This window comes from Heteronotia binoei, chromosome 17 (assembly GCF_032191835.1).
Source record: "Heteronotia binoei isolate CCM8104 ecotype False Entrance Well chromosome 17, APGP_CSIRO_Hbin_v1, whole genome shotgun sequence".
Classification (NCBI taxonomy): Eukaryota; Metazoa; Chordata; class Lepidosauria; order Squamata; family Gekkonidae; genus Heteronotia; species Heteronotia binoei.
Genome location: NC_083239.1, coordinates 21,360,391 through 21,380,118, shown reverse-complemented (window position 1 = coordinate 21,380,118; position 19,728 = coordinate 21,360,391). Strand labels below are relative to the sequence as shown.

At 45.3% G+C, this 19,728-nt stretch overlaps 1 protein-coding gene across 1 annotated transcript in view; it reads right to left on the bottom strand.

Annotated features, from left to right (window-relative positions):
- NDUFS5 (NADH:ubiquinone oxidoreductase subunit S5) overlaps window positions 1–19,728 on the bottom strand; it is a 187,902-nt gene that overhangs the window by 60,916 nt on the left and 107,258 nt on the right. The gene's annotated exons all lie outside the window — the stretch shown is intronic.

The window sequence follows — 19,728 nt, the reverse complement described above, 5'->3', positions numbered from 1 at the left end:
ATGCTTCTGCCTTCGTATCATAAACCGCTTTATAGGTAGGCTTTTTTCAAGCTCTTGAGCAACTTGTAAATTTAATCAACAAATGTTCCTCATCAGAATGAAAGGCACACTGATACATTTTTTTTATTTTTTAAATGCCCTATCAGGACCAAAATATTCTTTTTAAAAGTGCCCTTTCAGTCCTGTCTCCTGAAACTTGCACCCCGCTGACTAATCCCCCTGCAATCCTTGTTGATTTAACGTACTGTTGATTTAATGTACTGATCAAGGCCTCCAGTTGTGTGATTTTGTGATAGGGCTCATCACTGATGTTGTTCCTCGCCCACCTACTTTCTGATTTATTCTTTGATTTACATTATGTATAGTCTTCCTTTCACCAAGTCTCAAGGTGGAATTATATAGTGTAAGTCAAATATAATCAACTGACAAAGCTTCATCTTTTAATATTCCTGGCTGGTGCAGCCCCCACTTTGGTTTTGGGGTTTTCGACTAAATGTAACATTTCTTACATTTCTCCAGCAGTGCAAAAATTTTTGTAAAAAAATTGTAAACTTCAGCATTAAAAGGGAGGGGGGAATGAGTGTGTCCACATTTTTGGAATTGGAATGTCTGGCAAAGCCCTGAAGGTTTTCCAAAGAGCACAGAGTGAGGGTTTTCTCACATGGTTAATGCAGGTGGAGGGGGCATTATCTTCTCCAATATGGGGGGGGGGGGCAGAGCTGACATTGAGCTCTCTTTTCTGTATCCCAGAGTCTGACTTCTTTTATGCAGGATGTAATGAGGCCTTCCTAATGGTATTTTTGGATTCTGGTCTTGCTAATGACGGTAACTGTGATGCTGGAGAGCAAGGACCACAGGATGGAATTCCCCCTTCTGTTGCTAAGGCAACTGTTTCCATGGCAAACAGCAAACATTCAGCAGCATGGTGGAGATGATTCCATTGGCTGAGAGGGGCAAATAGGCTGAGTGTGATGATGGGTGGAGGAAATAACTGGCATGGGAAGGGGCTGCTGCAGAGTAGAGAGCAGAATAAGAAGGATTTTTTTTAAAAAAACCTCTCTTCTAGGATTGCTAATTCAAGCTTGGGAAATATGAGGAGGGAGCCTGGAGGGATGTACTGCAATAGAGCCCACCCTCCAAAGCTGCCATGTTCTCCAGTGGAACTAATCTTGATTGTCTGGAGACCAATTTTGATAGCCAGAAATCTCTAGGCACCACCTAAAAAGGTAAAGGTAGTCCCCTGTGCAAGCACCAGTAATTTTCGACTCTGGGGTGACGTTGCTTTCAGAACATTTTCACAGCAGACTTTTTACAGGGTGGTTTGCCATTACCTTCCCCAGTCATCTACCCTTTCCCCCCAGCAAGCTGGGTACTCATTTTACCGACCTCGGAAGGATGGAAGGCTGAGTCAACCTGGAGCCGGCTACCTGAACCAGCTTTCACTGGGATCGAACTCGGGTCGTGAGCAGAGGGCTCCGACTGCAGTACTGAAGCTTTACCACTCTGTACCACCTGCAGGGTGGCAATCCTAATTCTTTGAGAACTCCAGGCCCTGGGAGCTGGCAAATCTATTCCCACCCTGTTTACAAGGCACCTGTTGCCTGTAGCAATAAAACAGCACTGCAGTCTAGGTTTTATGGAGTTTTTGAGGCTGTTGACTTTCCTTGGAATTCTCTAACTGACTTTTCACCCCTTTGTTCTCTCATTGATGGCTCCTTAGGCATCCAGTTCTTTGGAAGGGAAAGTTTCCATTATTATGGTTGCCAAATTTTCCCCCAAATCAAAGATCTCTCACCATTTAATACTAATGCTTAATATTTGTGTAGTATGTTCCAAAGCACTTTGTATCCATTTGTCTCTGTAATCCTTGCAGCAACAGGTAGGCTGGTATGCCTGAACAATAGATGTAGCCTGAGGCGGAAAGAATGAAATGTCAAGCATGCGGGTTCAATGACAAGGCGAAGTTGATACAAAGACTACGTTTATTGATAGACCGATACTTTGGCCGAAGCCATTTCTTGAGAGTAATGAAACTAATACATTGATACAATACTTTTAAAGCATGCTTCAAAAGGGTTCCAAGGGAGGGGGCCGCGGGGAAGTGTTCACACCTAAACTAGCAGACTGTCTACTTTCCCAGGACGTTTATCAGGAATTTGTCCTTGCTTTCCCAGATGTCTTATCCTCCCTCTGGAGGATATATGGGAAGGTGCTGATTACTTTGTTCCCTTCACACTACTCTTAATTAACAGCCATAAAGCGGGGAAAGGGAAAGAATAACAAAAAAATATACAGACCAGGTTTTTGAAGGACTCTAAAACAATAAATTGACCATAGTATTCAACCATGCTTGACATACTGCCCCCCCCAAAAAAATCAACCTCGGGGTTTGTTTGGAAAAGATTGATGAAACTTATTAACCAATTCTGGAGCCAATACATCTTTCTTAGCTACCCATTCATTTTCACTGGCTGGGAAATGTTTCAATTTAATCAAATAATACAGAGTCCCACACTTCAATTTTGAGTCTAATATCTCCTGCACCTCATGATGACTCTGATTCCCAATCTGGATAGGATGTGGAGCTGACAGTCGAGGGTGCCAGAGCGAAACCCCGGGGTCTCTTCACAAAAGACTGCAATTAAAAACAGGATGGACTTTATTAAACATTTTGAGCAGTTCTAACTCCACGGTTACTTTGTTTATCACCCTTTTGATTTTGAAAGGGCCCAAGAACCTATAGGCCAATTTTTTTGAGGGTTGATTCAGTGGGAGGGTTTTTGTTGACACAAATACCGAATCCTCCACTTTGAAATCCCATACAGGTACATGAGATTTATCATATTGCTTCTTATACGCCTCCTTGGCCCTTTCTAGATTCTCTTGAATCCCTTTCCAGCTACTATCCAGCTTTCCCCACCACTGTTTGAACGAAGTGGGCTCCCGAGCTTGCTCCCCGCCTGGCAATAGCGGGACCGGCTTGCCCTCATACCCATTTACAATCTGGAAGGGGGAAGCTTTGGTTGAGCTGTGCACGCTGTTATTGTAGCCATACTCGGCAAATGGTAATAGATCCACCCAATTGGACTGTATATGGTTCACATAACATCGCAAGTACTGCTCCAACAATGCGTTCACGCGTTCCGTCTGCCCGCCTGTCTGAGGATGATAGGCAGAGCTCAACCCTTGTTCTATACCAGATAGTTTGCAGAACTCCCTCCAGAAGTTGGCAACGAACTGTGGCCTCCTATCACTAATTATCTTGTCCGGGAATGAGTGGAGTTTCACCACATGATGGAAAAATAAATAAGCTAGTCGCTTTGCAGTCGGCAGTTGCGCACAGGGAATAAAATGCGCCTGTTTGGAAAAGGTGTCCACTACTACCAGAATTAAGGTTTTTCCCTGGGAGGGCGGCAGTTCGACTATGAAATCCATCGATACTACCGACCATGGGTGAGTAGCCTTTTTCATGGACGGCCACCAGAATTGTCTACTTATTAGGTGGAGCGTTTTCATGTATCCAAAGTGACCAGCCAATTTGTTTGAATGGCAGTACTGCAGGACTTCTAGCTGTAAACTTTTAGGAACGTACAGCTTCTCGCCCTTGTACCAGAATCCATCCCCCTTTTTCTGTACTTCCTCCAGCCTGTCCTCCCCCTCTTTCTCAGTTTCCAAAGCCAGACGCTCCCCCCCCCCAAGCACTCTGGTCCAGTTTTGTCTTAGTCCGGGTGGTTACCATCGCCGCCACTTGGGAGGGGGGAATTAAGGAGTCTACCACTTCCTCCCTTTGACTGTTGTGTTGGAGAAGGTGGGAAACGGCATCCGCCAAAAAGTTTTTTGTTCCAGGGATATGCCACAGCACAAAGTCAAACTTGGAGAAAAACCCTGCCCACCTGATTTGCTTTTCACTTAATTTCCTCCTCCCCATGAGCGCTTCCAAATTTTTGTGATCTGTCCAGATTTTGAAAGGGACCTTGGCACCTTCCAGCCAAGACCTCCATGTTTTCAAAGCATAAGTTACCGCGAATGCTTCCTTGTCCCACACCGACCAATTCCTTTGCTTCTGGGAGAATTTCTTTGAAATGTAAGCACAAGGTCTCAGCCTCCTCTCCTCATCTTTTTGCATGAGGATGGCTCCTACGGCCACATTGGAAGCGTCACATTGCACAATAAAGGGTCTCAGTTCATTGGGGTGGCTCAGGACTGGCTCACTAGTGAACAGCCGCTTGAGTTTATCAAACGCCTCTTGGCATTTAGGTGTCCAATTTAAATGCGTCGGGGCTCTTCCCCCTCGTTTTTAACAACTCAGTGAGGGAAAGCATGATTTGGGCGAACCCCGGTATGAAGTTTCTGTAAAAATTTGCAAACCCAAGGAATGATTGGAGCTGTCTACGTGTCCTCGGGGGAGCCCAGTCTAACACTGCTTGAACTTTGCCCGGATCCATCGCCAACCCCTGAGCCAAGACTCTGAATCCTAAATAGTCCAATTCTGTTTTGTGGAACTCACATTTTGACAGTTTAGCGTATAACTTATGCTTCAACAAGGCACTCAGCACCTCCCTCACCAATTTTACATGTGACTGCATATCTTGAGAATAGATAATGATGTCATCCAGGTACACCATGTGATGGAATTGGAAGGGTTAATAGAAAAACTAAGGACTCAGGGAGTCAGAGTCATGTGATCTGAGGGTGGGGGCCGGAGTGCTCGGAACTCTCAGGATGAGTGAGTGACAGATAACGGCGGGAGAGTCAACTGTCAGCAACTGTCCGAGGGAGACAGGTGAAGTGGGCAGTAGATGGTCAGCAGGAGAGCTGAAGAGAGAGCTGATACAGAGAGCTGTGAAGAGACTTCTGGTGAAGTGAAGCTTGCTGTTAGCTCTGTGGAGACAGCCAGGTGGCCGAGAGTGACAATCGAGTGTCACAGTGAAAGACCTGAGTGGTCACAGAAATATTTACACTACTCTTAAGAATTAACAAGGTTGCTGAGGGAGAGATGTGGGTCTGAGGGAGTCAGGAGGGCTGGGAGCAGACACACCAGTTGGCTCAAGAGACCAGACACATAAAGCCCAAGAGGCCAACCTAATTAGAGGTTGGAGAGTGAAGAAAATAAGAACTGTGTACCCTGAGATACCTCAGTGAACCTCTGTATTGTAAAGCCTGAACTGTTTAGCAACTGTTATTCATCCAAGATACAAAATAGCCTATGTAAATACATCCCTTCCCCCTAGCTGGAGACTGTGTGTAAATAAAAATCTGTGGTGAACTGTTCAGTTCTCTGGTGCCTGAGTATTTGGAATAAGCAGCAAATCGGCAGTGGTCCCCTACATACATAGTTATCCATCTATCTGAAAATAATAGAAAACCCCAAAGAGACTAGAAATCCTTATTATACCCACCCCCTTTACTCAGCGGTCGTGAGGTAAAACCAGAAGGAAGAAACAAAGGCTGAAAGAGGGGCAGGGGTCGCCGTAAGTCACCTTAAGGGGTGCAGGGCGGTCATACACCACCACCCCCTTAAACAAAAACTTTCATAATACATCATTGATAAAATTCATAAACACCCCCGGTGCCCCTTGCAGTCCAAACGGCATCACCAAATACTCAAACTGTCCCATGGGTGTGTGAAGGCTGTTTTCCACTCATCCCCCTCCTTAATGCATACTCTGAAGTACGCATCCCTCAAGTCCAGTTTGGTGAATATCTTCCCCTCAGACACCGTGCTGAGCAACTCCTTGGTGAGGGGGATGGGGTAGGCATTTGAAGTAGAAATCCCATTAATCCCTCGAAAATCAGTACAAAGCCTGAGTGAGCTGTCCTTTTTCCTAAAAAGGACGGGGGCCGCATGGGGGGCAGTGGCTGGTCTAATAAAGACTCATTTTAAGTTTTTATCCAAAAACTTTCGCAACTCCACCTTCTCTGGCCAACCCATGGAGTACAGTTTGGCCTTAGGCAAGGTTTGCCCCGGGATCAGTTCAATAGCACAGTCCGTGCTCCGGTGCAGTGGGAGCTTATCGGCCCCCTGCTCGCTGAACACCCCCCTTAAGTCTTGATAGGGTTTGGGGATTGCTCGGACCTCCTCCATCGTTAAGCATACTTTCTCATTTTGGGAAGGGGGTCGAGGCCCCCACTCTGTATTCCTGTGATGGATTTTGCATCTCGGGTCAGTGAAGTCTATCGTCTGATCACCCCATCATATGCCCGGCTCGTGTTTGGCCAGCCACCCTACTCCTAACACATCATAAGTGGATGAGGGGGCGATTACAAAAATCTCCTGGTCCCGGTGATCTTTGATCCCTACAGGCACCAGTTGAGTCTCTAAGACACAGGGCTCCCCCCTCATGACCGACACATCCATCTGTTCAAACTGGATGGGGAAAGGTAGGGCCATCGTGGCTAGCCCCAGTGCACCTACCAATTTAAGGGTGATTATGTCCCTCGTGCACCCCGAGTCAATTAGGGCCTTCACCTGCACAAACCTCTTTAGTCTGTGGTTTAATAAAACTACGGGTACAAAATATAGCGACCCCGTTACTCTCACCCTGAGTGGTGCCAGTTCTTCAGGGACCTGCTGGCTGGCACCATTTAGAGCAGGTCATCCTTGTTTCCCGATGGCTCATCCGTCCAAGACATCTCACTCAGATCATCCATGAGAAGGGTGTCGTCATCTCTCGCTGAAGAGGTTACGGTGCTGCTCTTCACCGCTTCCTTAGGGCGGCCAGCTGTCTTTTTGGGAGCCAGAGTGCTTGTTTTGGAGGCGCTTGACAGTGGATGAGGAGGATTTGGGCAGCTGCTAGCCAAGTGGTTCGGGTTCCCGCATCGGAAGCATTTGCGGGGCCCCGGGGTCTTCCCACTGGCACCCCCCCCCTTGGGGTTTCTTCACCTTTGCCTTACCCCCTGGTTTCTGTTCCCGTCTCGACTTACTGCTTTGATGTTGGCGTTGCATGGCCACTCTCTTCGTGTTGGTTTCTACCTCTCCCGCTAGCTGGATCCAACCCATCAGGGTTGTGGGTCTCGCTTGCTGGAGAGCTCGATCCAGGATGCTGGCATTCAGCCCACATGTGAAATGCTCAATTTTCATCAACTCGCTCCAACCCCTCACCTTGGCGGCATTGGTCCAGAACTCTGCAGCGTACTCCTTAATAGTTTTGGAGCCTTGCTGCATGTCCCTCAAAGTGGCCAATGCTCAGGTCTCCTCCAAGGCCAAGAATTTGCGTTTTGTGATCCCGGATATCTCCTTGGTAATTCTCACAGGTTTTATTTTGTCCTTCCTCTGCATTTTGTGTACCTCCCAACTAAGTATGTTTCCAATCACATAGATCAATCTGCAGCCACTGCTGAATTACTGAGAATAGGTAGTGGGTACTACAACAAAATGGTTGCCCTAGAGTGTGGAGCCAATCACAGAATGGCTGCTGATAGGGCAAGGCAACCACAAAGCATTGGGAGGTTCTATATTAAGCCTTGTGCAGTGCTGGAAGAACTAAGCTGCATAAAGGCCTCCTTGGCCCTTCCATCCTTGCACTGTAGAGACAACAGAAATTCAGGATCTAATCCACCCCACCCCTGCTCAGAACAACTTATCCAAAGCTAGAGCATTCCAAGCAGATGGTTGTCCAGTCACTCCTTGAAGATGCCTCCAGTGAGCGAGAGCTCGCCCCCTTGTCCTCCTAGATCAGTGTTCCTCACAGTTATGTCTGCTAGTGGTTTTCTTGGCCACTACTTCTTATCCAGGGCAAGCAGCCCATCTTGGAGTTCTTCCATTTCACAGAGCAGATGGTGTCTGCCTCAGAAAATCATGAAGGCATCATGGTAGTTTCTGCAAGTTGCACCCATTCAAAAAACATTATGGGAGGATGCTTGCCTGGTACTCTCCTGGCGTTTTTTCATTAGCCCCAATACCCCATGGCACTTTTTGGTGTATGGTTGTCAGCTTTCAAGGTGGGGCTATCTCCAGATCAGTTCCCCTGGAAAAAATGGCTGCTTTGAAAGGTAGATTTTGTGGCATTATACCCCCACCCTCTTCAGGCTCCATCATCAAGCCTCCAAGAATTTCCTCATCCAGAAATGGCAAGCCAAGTGTGGTGGCACTCACTTTCCATTCTAAAAACTCCCCAGATTTCCATAGGATAATTGACACTGGAGACCCCCCCCCCCCACTCCTGGGAACTATCTTTCTTGTTGAACTGTTCTCACCATTACAAAGTTTCCCTAATGCTCAACCAAACTTTCCCTTCCTGTAACAAGCCTACCCTGAAAGGCCCAGGCTAGCCCAATTTCATCAGATATCAGGATCTAAGCAGGGTCGACCCTGCTTAGGTTTTGGGTGGAAGACCACCAAGGAAGGTTAGAGTTGCTACATGGGGGCAGTAATGCAAACTATCTCTGAGCATCTCTTGCCTTGAAAATCACATGAAGGGTTGCCAAAAGTCAGCCTTTTATGATGCTTTACACACACATGCACAGCTTCAGCCTATTAGATCTCATCTTGCCTTCTGGGGTAGCAGAGAGCAAGTATTTTCTCCCTTTCCTGTGGCAGCCTTTATTATTCTACTGAAGGAGAAACAGTAATGTTACTTTCTACATTCTGATGGAAGCAGACTATCTCTTGTGTGCCAGACTTCATAAGGAGCAATGATGGATAACTATGTTTAGATGCGGTGGCTGTGGGGGAGGGCTGAGGTAAGGAAAATGGTAGGTACTGATGTGGAAGTGGCAAAAATGTGTGTACACCCCCATGCACACACAAAGCATAGGCATGACTATTCTTTGTCAAAAGGAGTGTGTCAAAACCAAATGGAGAATGTTGGAAATTGCTTTGGGTCCCCTTTGGGGAGAAAAGTGAGGTCTCAATGAAGTAAATACATCAAAGCAAGGGGAAACTGGTGACCAAACTGAAGCAAAACCTCCGAATGAAACAAATATATATTGAGGTTGCCGGTTCCTTTTTTTAAAAAAATATCTGCATTGGTTACTTGCCCCGGATTCAACATTGTTGGGAGGTGGGCTCTTTTCCTGCTTTCAGCATTATGGTGTTTGTGGACCTCCTGGGGTTTCTCCATGCTTTTCTCCCATCTTTGCTGCTTTGCTGAAACTTTTTGGAAAAGATCTCCATGAAGCATGAATGATTGCCACATGGGAGGGAAAGTTTAGATCTTCCTGCCCATGTAGCAGCCATCGCCCCCCCCCACCACTTTTTTTTTTAAATTGGCAATTTAATATTGTTCTACTGATATAAATAAAGAGAAAGGCCTAAAACAAGGGAATGGAGACTTCCATAAGTGTCTTCAAGTTGTCACCAATTTATGGCGACCCCAGCAAGGCACTTTCAAAGCAAGTGAGAAGCAGTGGTGGTTTGCCATTGTCTTCCTCTGTAGAGCCTTCCTTGGAGGTCTCTCCTGAGTACTCGACCTTGAGATCCAGCTATACCGTGCTGCCAGGTGCCCAGGACAGACTTACATTTTTAAAAAATTAAAATGAAAGCTGGGAATTCAGATAAAGCAATCTGTGTAATTCAGCCCATGATGATGAGAAGGAGGAGGAGGAGGAGGAGAAGAGCCCCCCACTAGAGAGGGAATGGCTGATGGTGGCGTCTGGGGAGGGAAACTGGGGGGGATCTTGCCAGCTGGAAGTCCCATTGCTGCTTCCCGGTATTGGAAGCTGAAGCAACTGGGAAACCACCCTGGAAAGTACAGTTTCCTATGTTCAGAGCTGTTCCCAGCTACTTCCACTTGTAGTAGAAACTCTGCTTTTTAGAATGGAAGGATTCGGTTTCATCTTCTGGAAATTTAGGGAACCAGTTGACCCTGAAGAATTTGCGACGTATGTTACGAAAGGTATGTCAGAATGCGACTTGTTCATCTTCCCTGCAACCCGCCCGCATAATTGCGGCAACCGGTTCAATTTCTCCTTTCTCCCTGCTCCCCGCCGACTTTCGCTTTCGCTGGATTTAAATAAACGTTCCACAGTTGCCCGTAGCAACGCGGAAGGCCTCGCGGTGCCCTTCTTCCCACAAACGACGAGGCTGTTATTGTAAATCATTCTCCATCAAACAGGAAATCGCTTGGGTTCCAGCAAGGAGGAAACAACCCGAGATGAAAGCCTAGTTCCTAAACAGGGAGTACCTCCCGGAGCAGAACTCGTCGAAAACCCTGCCCCTGCTTCAGGCAGATCTCGTCTTGTTTGGGAGTAGTATATGGGGCTAAGCCCTGATTGCCTCCTGGCTGGCAAGAAAACCCTTCCTTAATGATGGGAATTAAATTCCTTTTTATAAAGCACCATTGTGCTAATGTTCCCCCCCCCCCCTTTCTACTTCGACAGCAGTTGCTATGCGTGGGCAGAGCTGTTAAGAGAGGCTCTGACTTGGCAACCAGGTGGTGGTGCTTTACAGGTTACCAACCTCCAGGTGAAGCCTGAAGATTCTTCAGAATGACAACTGATCTCCATATCACAGAGAACAGCTCCCATGGAGAAAATGGCTATTTTGGAAGGTGGAGTCTATGGCATTATACCCCCTCTGAGGATCTTCCCCTCCCCAACTCCCTTCCCCAGGTTCCACCCCTAAATCTTCAGGGCATTTCCCAGTTTGAAGTAGGCAATCCCTAGCTGCAAGGGCAAGGGAACCCTGTTTGCCACCCCCAGGGTCTTCCCCCTTTGCAATGACTTCTCAGATGACAACTGCAAAATGGAGCAAATGAATGGCCCCTCCATCTGCTCAGTAGCCAAACAGGTGGTATGGGTTTTACTTTCCAGTTCCTGCACCTCTGGGATGGAGAGGCAAGGCTGAGACTGTCACAGATTCCTGGTTCCATCCAACCCAGCCTGCTTCAACCAATGACAGAGCAAAGTGTTTGCAGTGTCTGTGGAAATGCTGCTGGCTGCCCTTTTGCATAGCACAAGCCTTGTTGAAATTTAATAGGGTTGCCAGCTCCAGGTTGAGAAATACCTGGAGATTTGGGGGTAGAGCCTAATGAAGGTGGGGTTTGAAAGAGGAGGGACTTTAATCCTATAGATCCACTTTCCAAAGCAGCCATTTTCTTCAGTGACCTGATCTCTGTCACCTGGGGATCAGTTGTAATCCCAGAAGATCTCCAGACAACCTGGAGGTTGACAACATTAGTTGGGAAGCATACTAGACTGGCACATGGGCCTGAGTTTTTATTTATACCTTCCTTTGTGCTGTGTGGTTGGTTTGGTCCCCAGCCTTGCGGTGAGAAGGGGCTTCATCAACAAAAGCACTTAGTATGACCTTTTCAATTACTTAAACCCTAAGAGAGAAGGGCCTTAGCTCAGTGGCAGAGCACCTGTCTTGCATGTTGAAAGGTCCCAGGTTCAATCCCCAGTATCTCCAGTTAAAAGGATTGGGTAATGGATGATGTGAACAACTTCTGCCTGAGACCCTGGAGAGCCATTGCCAGTCTAAGTAGATGATGCTGACCAATGGTCCATGTGGTTTCCCTACCTTGAGCGGCACTTTAAAAGAGGTTAAAGAACACACACACACACACCCCATATATACATTTGCTCAGCAAACTGGGCCACATTTTCTTCCTACCAGTCCATGGAGATCCTGGCTCTCATATGGAAGTGTTTCTCTATTGACTCCTGACTGGTTGAAAGCTGAGGGCTATCTCACTAGCCAGGCAAAGATCTATCTCTGCTACCTTGTTAAAGAAGGAGGAAGTCTTCAAGACCACAAACCTCAAGTCACTGGGGATGTTTTAACATTTCAAGCCAGGTGGCTGTTTTATTAACACATTTTGACAAGGCCACATCATGAGAAAACCAGACTCACCAAAAAAGACAATAATGCTAGGAAAAGTTGGAGGTGGCAAGAAAGGAGGAAGACCCAACATGAAATGGGACTGATTCAGTCAAGGAACCTATAGCCCTCAGTTTGCTTAAACCCCAGGAGAGAAGGGCCCTGGCTCAGTGGTAATTGAAGTTGCATGTGGAAGGTCCCAGGTCCAATTCCCAGCATCTCCAGTTAAAATGACAGCAAGGCTGTCAATTATAAGCCATTTTAGAGATTATTCATTCATAGGGTTGCCATAAATCAGAAGCAACCGGACGATGCTGTTGTTTTATTAAACTATCTCGACTGGAGTTGACACTTGTGTTCATGAAGGGTTAATTGATTACATTAAATACATGTTTTGTGCTAAACATTGAAATTGAAATGTCATTTTGAGGGTCCTGGATGAAGGGAAAGACTTCTCAAGATGGGGAGAAAATAGTATTTGATAAACAAAAGCTCTTTGTTAGATGGAAAGCCGCCTCCTCTCCAGTTGTTTATTTCACATCACGTATGAGCATGCTGATCTGCACGACTGTGACACATCAGAGCCAAAACTATGGCAGAAAAAAGTGTATTTAAAGCCATGCAGAGGCCTGCTTTTCATAATAAAAAGACGCACAAGACAGTTTACAGTGTAAAAACAACAAAAACACGCCATAGTAGCATGAAAGCACCCTGAAACAAATGTTATAATAATGCAGCAGCATTTCAAGGCATTGCAAACTAGCAGCAGTTTAAAAATATAATTCAAAAACCTATGGGAATAAAAATGTTTCCATTTTCTCAACAAGGCCAGAAGGGAGGGTGTAAATCAATCAAATAAGGCCTCAATTGTGAATTGTCTGTGCATTGATCTAGAGGAGCATGAAGGCAACAGCCACAGTCGCCCCACCCCCCAGCACACACTAAAATATTACCAGCGAGAAGAGGACACTCTGCCTCTCATGGGGGGCGGGATGAATGGGGGGGATACATAATTTGGACATTTCCCTTTTCCAACCTGCTTCTTGTACTGATAAAAAAGGGATAGAAAGAGATGTGCTGGCTGAAAGGTGTTTCTAGTTGTTGATTGTCCTTTGCTGCTTCTGGGCCATGGATTGCTACTCCCAACCAGAGTGCTGTGGTGTTTTGTGCTGGAAAATTTAATCTGGAAAAACACAAACTTTTCATTCACACTGAGTTCACTCTCAGACACAGTTGCTGAAAGCAAATACATGCAGAGCAACAAGAGAAAATGATGTTATGTGTGACTAACCTCAGCCTTTGAAACTAAAAGCAGGAAGTTTCAAGTGGGAATTCCTATTAATTAAGCAATAAACCAAACCTGTCTGGCCTTGCTTAGAGGATTTGGTTACTTTCCTACTTTCTTCAAAACAGGGAAGCACTTAAAAAATTAAAGATATAGGGGATTTTCTGTTAGGAAACCTAAAGATTCTGTTCAGAATGACTGGTGCTGGTTTAAAGTTTCAGTTTAAAGGGAATTTTAACTCTTGAAAGCTTACACCCTGCAAATCTTGTATATCTCAAAGGTGCTGCTGGACTCAGATCTTGCTTTGCAACTCTTTAAAACACAACTTCTTAGTTCTTTCTCCAAGGCAAGGTTCCCATTGTTAATTTTCCCCAGCAGCTTTCCACCCAACAGGACCGGATCTACGTGTTTTTTGAGGGGGGACCTTCTATCTTACAGTCCCATAGAATACAATGAACTCCATACCCAATTTGGCAGCCCCCCTCCATCAGTGCCCAGGGCAAGCACCCCCTTCGTCCCCCTCTGCCACCCACCCCTCCTCACACTCAGATGAAAGAAAACACACATGCTCCTCTCAAATCTGGAGCATTCTTTCCAAGCAGAACTATGTCCCCAAATAAACATGCCAAATGCAGTAGAGGGCCAGGTGCTCCACTGGTAAGTTGCCTTGCCCAGGTGGTGTGCTCTCAGTTCCCAGGACATGCCAGCCATTGGTAATTGGGATCAAGAGAGGATCCAGCACTTCTGGCAATGCTGCAGGGTTGCTAGGCTTGGAACTGGCTGGGGGTGTCATGGCAGGAAGTGATCACAAGCTTGTCATGGCAAGCTTGTGGTCACCATTCAGGTACAAACCAAATGGTCCATATGGCACTGCAGGAGGTGCTTGGCTTGATTTATGCCAGGGATATTTTAGCTTCCCAAGTTCCCAGTCCATCTTGGATCTACTCTCCTAGATCTTTTAATGTTTCAGGAATCAAAGCATGGAAGAGTCATTTGCGAGTGTTAATGCAAAATGCTTTTCAGTCTCTAGTGCTATCAGACCAGAGAAGATTTCTTTTTGAAATGTCCTTGGATTGCCTCCAGTGTTTGAAATGGTGCCTTGCCCTGCAGCTTTTCCTCTGAAGTTACCTATGGGAAGTGCCTAAGAACACAACTTCAGAAATAACATCCAGCACCTCCTCAAAGGGGCAGAACCCACCTGTTTATACTATGTGGCTCTTACATTAAGCAAGTTTGACCACCCCTGCAGTGGATTACTCCCACTCTGTGGCACTCCCACATTTAATGGGAAGGGATTTGTCAGAGCTGCATCTTTTGGCCCCAGCTGGGTTTCCCCAATGGGGCTAATTGCTACATATCCAGGATATCACCAAGGGCCTTATTTTGTCTGTTTAATTATGCAAGGCTGCTTTCCTCACCAGTATGGATTTTCCAATATTTGTTGTTGTGTGTGTGTGTTCTAATTCTCTCTGTACCGAGAATCACTTGGTAAAAATATGCAAAATTTAGTCTGAAAGTTTCTTGAGCCTTTTTAAATTTCAGAATTGGTATTTCCTGCCTTTGGGACAGGGAATAAAAGCATGGTCTGTCTTCCCTTTTTACCGCCTAGGTCAAGTAAATCGTAATGGGACCAAGGAGCCTAGATTGCCCAGCATAACTCAATTTAATCAGAATTCAGAAACTAAGCAGGTTCGACCCTGGTTGGTACTTGGATGGGACATAGAGTTGCCAGGTTGCCTAGGCACCAGCAAGGGATGGGACATGGGACTGCCAGATCCAGGTTGGGAAACTCCTGGAGATTTGAGGATGGAACCTGGGAAGGACAGGGACCTCAATGGGGTACAGTGCCAGAGTCTACCCTCCAAAGTATCCATTTTCTCCAAGGAAAGTGATCTCTATAGTCTGGAGATGAGGTGTAATTCTGGGGGATCCCCAGATTCCACCTGAAGGCTGGCATTGCTACCAGACCACTAAGGTAGTCCAGTATCAATATACAGGGGCAGGTGATAGCAAACCACCTGGTTTGCTATCACCTGGTGGAGGGTGGTGGTGTCAGATTCTGACATCAAAAGAGAGGTGGAGGTGAGGGGACCTGAACTCCCCCCATGCTCTGTCACTGCAGGCACCTGCTTCCACCCGACTGGCTCACTTCCTCTGTTGAAGGTGGGCTGGGAGAAAAAGGGCCTGTAACAATGGAATACAGTCTGAACTCCAGGAGCGGGAGGATTGGAAGCTGAGCTGGGCTCTGGCCTGAAGCAGCCTAAGGTCACAGACCGCAGAGAGGAGTTAGCTCCCCTAATGGGTGCCCCCTTTCTAATCTACATCCTCTGCTTTATATATTAACAACAAACATAATTGTGACTTGTCCCTGTTTTGTTCATTTTCCCCTGACCTTCCTCTGTGATTTCTCCCCCCCCCCCTCAATTTGTCTTGGCAGCAGCCCTCTTTTTCTAAAGGAACCATTAATTCTTTCCCTCCTACACTGGTGAATAAAAAACCAATGGCACCTCTAGACCTGGACTGTTAATATTTATCAGTTTTAAATTTGAATAACAGAACAACTGGGCCCATATATTAATATCTTCTTAACCCTTAGGTATTTAATTCAATTTGGGTTCTTCGCTCCCCAACTTTTTTCTTCTAACAGTAGAGTTCTTTCACATCATATACCAGCTTACCCTTTTAACTGGACATGCGGATTGAACCTGGAACCTTCTGCATGCCTAACAGATGCTCTACCATTGAACCATAGAGTTTCCAGAAAGCCAGGAAATTCTTCTCGTGTACCCCCCAACAGAGCAGAGCGTCTAATGCTATTTTCTAAACTGACTACTAAATTGTGTTATGATCCCACAAAGAATCAAGAACTATTCTTGCTTCCCACTTCCTTCTTCATGTTGTTAATTCTGTTGCAAAGAGCTGGGATTTCCCCCAGGATTGTAAATCCAGGTAAAGGTCCTGAAGGAAGTATGAAAGGGACAACTAGCTGGGCTTTGTTTAAACCTGAGAGATTTTAAACATGGAACATGGAAGGCCTAATAACAGAAAAAGTACCACTGAGAGTCCCTTCTGCTCTTCAAATTCAGGACCTCCATGTTGAAGCCTGAATTCCCAACAGACCACTCTGCATAGCATGTTAGAAATCAATCCCACCCCCCTTTAATCTGCATGGTTATAAGAGCAGAAGACTACTCAGGGTCGCTGTGTTAAGTGATTTGGAAATAGCTGAGGTTGAGGACCATCCAGCCTGGGTCCCCTACTTCCCCCTTTTCTGAAGATTCTGAATTGTTAAGGGGAGCACATGGACAAGTTGCTATTTCTGCCCCTTGAGCAGATGGTTTCTGAAGAAGTAGACTTTTATTCCACACACACAAAAATCTTGAATAAAATGTTGTTAGCATTTAAGGTGTCACTGGACTGCTATTTATTTTTGTTGTAACTGATTGACATGACTATGCTTCTGGAATAAAATCTACTGTGTTGTGTGTGGAGGGAGGAAATCCAAATGTTTTCCCTTTCTCTCCTTCCTCTTGGGGGTATATTTTTGGCACAGTGGCCCAAATGCACAAGGAACTCAAGGCTGGGGACACAATAATTTTAGGAGCACCAAAGAAACAAACTGTCATCCCTGCAGCTGTGGTCTGGTAACCTCTGTGATGCTGCTTTTCTTGGAAGGATGAGCCTGTCAAACTGCATAAGGAAGTAGCTTGGGGCTGCCACTTGGGATGAATCAGGTCTGCCTCACAGGACCTTTGCAGATGAAACTTTGACATGTGGTATTAAATTGGATCCTATGAAAGAAAAAATTGTTGTTGTTGACGATGTTGGGCTTGGAGATAGGTGGCAAACTTTTAAATTATACAAAATTCTTAAAGCAGATAGGACACTTCAGTCTTTTATCCATGGTACATTTGAATTTTAATGAAATTGGATGAGGTGGGAGATCAGGCATCTTGAGTGGTTCCATGTTCCAGCTGCAGATGCCTTTTAGTGTCTATGTCTCTTTGCTTCCTGTTTACTTGAAAATGTATTTATTTACTTTATTTATATCTGGGTTTTCTCCCCAGTGGGGACCCAAAGCAAGTTTGAAGAGCCAGTTTGGTGGCATGGTTAAGTGTACAGACTTCAACCTAGGAGAACTTGGTTTGATTCCTTGCTCCTCCACATGCACCTGCTGAGTGATCTTGGCTCAGTCACAGTTCTTGAAAGAGCTTCTTTTTAAAGAGCAGTTCTCTCAAAGCTCTCTCAGCCCCACCTACCTCACAGGGTGTCTGTTGTGGTAGGTGGTGCGGAAGAGAAAGGAGATTGTAAACCATTCTGAGACTCTCAGTGAAGGGCAGGATATAAATCCAATATCCTCCTCCATGGGTCTCTTCTCCATTTAATTTTTATACCCATCCTGTGGGGTAGATTAGGATGAGCGTGTGTGATTATCCAAGGTCACCCAAGCAAGCTTCCATGGCAGAGTGGAGATTTGAACCTGGATCCCAAAGAACCTAGCTGGACAATCTAAGCATGACACAAAACTGGTTTTAAATGTTTTGATGTTTCAGGGAGGAACACTGAAGATGCAAATAAAATCTAAATTGCTTGAGGAGTATTTAATTCTGAAATATAAGGCGATGGTTATCCAGATGGTCTGGCCTGGCCTGGCCCGTCTCTCTACTTTAGATGCATGTGGATTGATTGTGACCACTCCCTGGAATGGGAAAGGCACACACAAACTGTCTTTATTAAGACAAACCCTGGGAATCTCTAATATCTGGTTCTGAGACTGCATCCTGGTTTGTGACAAGATGCCAAAACTGGATGGCAGACCTGGCCTGCACCTCTCAGGCTGCAATTCTGTGCATGTTCAAACTAATTGGTATTGTATTTTTAAATGACACTTGAATGATGCATTTCTATTAAAAAGACACACAGTAATGTATGTTGATAAAAATTAGGAACAGGATCCATGCTCTGTTAAGCACACGAATTGCAAGACTCAAGGCAGATGGCAAATATTAAAACTACTGATCAGACAGCATAAGACATCTAGCAATGCAATATGACTGGGATTACAAAATTCGAAAATAATGCAAACAGAGACCTGTGTAAGACATGACTCACTATAAACAGTGCAACAATGTAGGAGTCCAGTAGCACCTTTAAGACCAACCTAGTTTTATTCAGAATGTAAGCTTTCATATGCAGGCATACTTCATCAGACAATGGAATGGGGTACAGTCTGATGAAGTGTGCCTGCATATGAAAGCTTACATTTTGAATAAAACTTTGTTGGTCTTAGAGGTACTACTAGACTCCTACATTGTTCTATTGCTTCAGACCAACATGGCTGCCCATTTGAATCTATAAACAATGCAGAAAGAGAATCACTAACCTTTGTAATCCACTTTCTGCATTGTTTAGACTAGAGGACAGTTAGAAGCTAGAGAACACATATAAGGGTAAAGAGAGATTCAGGTATTTAGCTGTGTTGGTCAGTCTGCAGTAGAAGAGCAAGATTTGAATCCAGAAAGACCTTAAAGACCAGCAAGATTTCCACAGTGTAAATCAAAACTCCCTTCGTCAGATACCTTTGCCAGATACAATGAATGCTGCACCAGACTACAATCTCATTCTCTTACAAAAGCACCCTCCTGGGCTGTTGCTTTATAATGCAGTTCTAACCTCCTAATAAAAAAAAACTTTCTGAACATTTATGTTCTGCACATTCTGTGGTGGGTAGGGGCCACTGCAGAGAATATACAGGCAGCACATGGCTGTTTGAGGGGGGGGCACCTTCTACAGTCTTCCAAGATTTGCTCAGATGAGCAAAGATGTCATGACAGGACAGGGGTCCTGCAGGTGTGTGGGTTCAAGGCCATTAATACTTTGAACTGAACCCAGTAATGGATTGGAGTGACAGCAGAAGGATGTGACACGCATTCTCCCCCTCAGTGCTTGACAGTGAGCTGTGGTGTTTCCCAGTTGCTTTTGGTGTTTCTACACAGAGCACATTACAATAGTCTAGCCTCCAGGTTACTGTGGTATGCATCCACATGGCCATACTGGCTGGGTTAAGATAAGGAATCTTCTGGGCTAAATGAGGATGGGAAGAATGCATTCTTTTCCATTTCAATATAATTTTTTAAGCAGCAGCATTAGCTTGCTTCTCCAGCGGCAATGCTGGATCCTGTATACTTTTCAGGCTTTTAGTGGCGTTACAAGTATCAGATGCACCCCATCAAATGTGGGAAGCACAGTGCACTCTTTGCATGATCCACAGTTAGCCATAAAAGAGGAGACAGGTCCTATCTCAAATATGTTGGAGCCACGCTGAGTCCACTAATAGGGTAGGGAGGGATATACGTTTAATTAATATATTAATTAATATGATTACTTACACAGTGATTCTTTCTTAATGTAACTAATAGAGAACTCAAGGATGGAAAGCTTTCCAAAAGACAGTTGTCAGCACAGAGAGTTCAAGAAAGAAAAGGACACCCAAGGACATGAAGCAAGAATAAGAAACAGCACAAGGGAAAAGTTAAAGTAAACTTAAAGTTATTTATTACTTTTATTCAGAATACAATTTGAAGTAAAACTGAGACACCTTACATGCAATTTTGAAACACTTTTAAGAACCCACATTTTAGGCGCTGTCTCTATGTTGTTTGCCTGATCAGTGACATGTGGT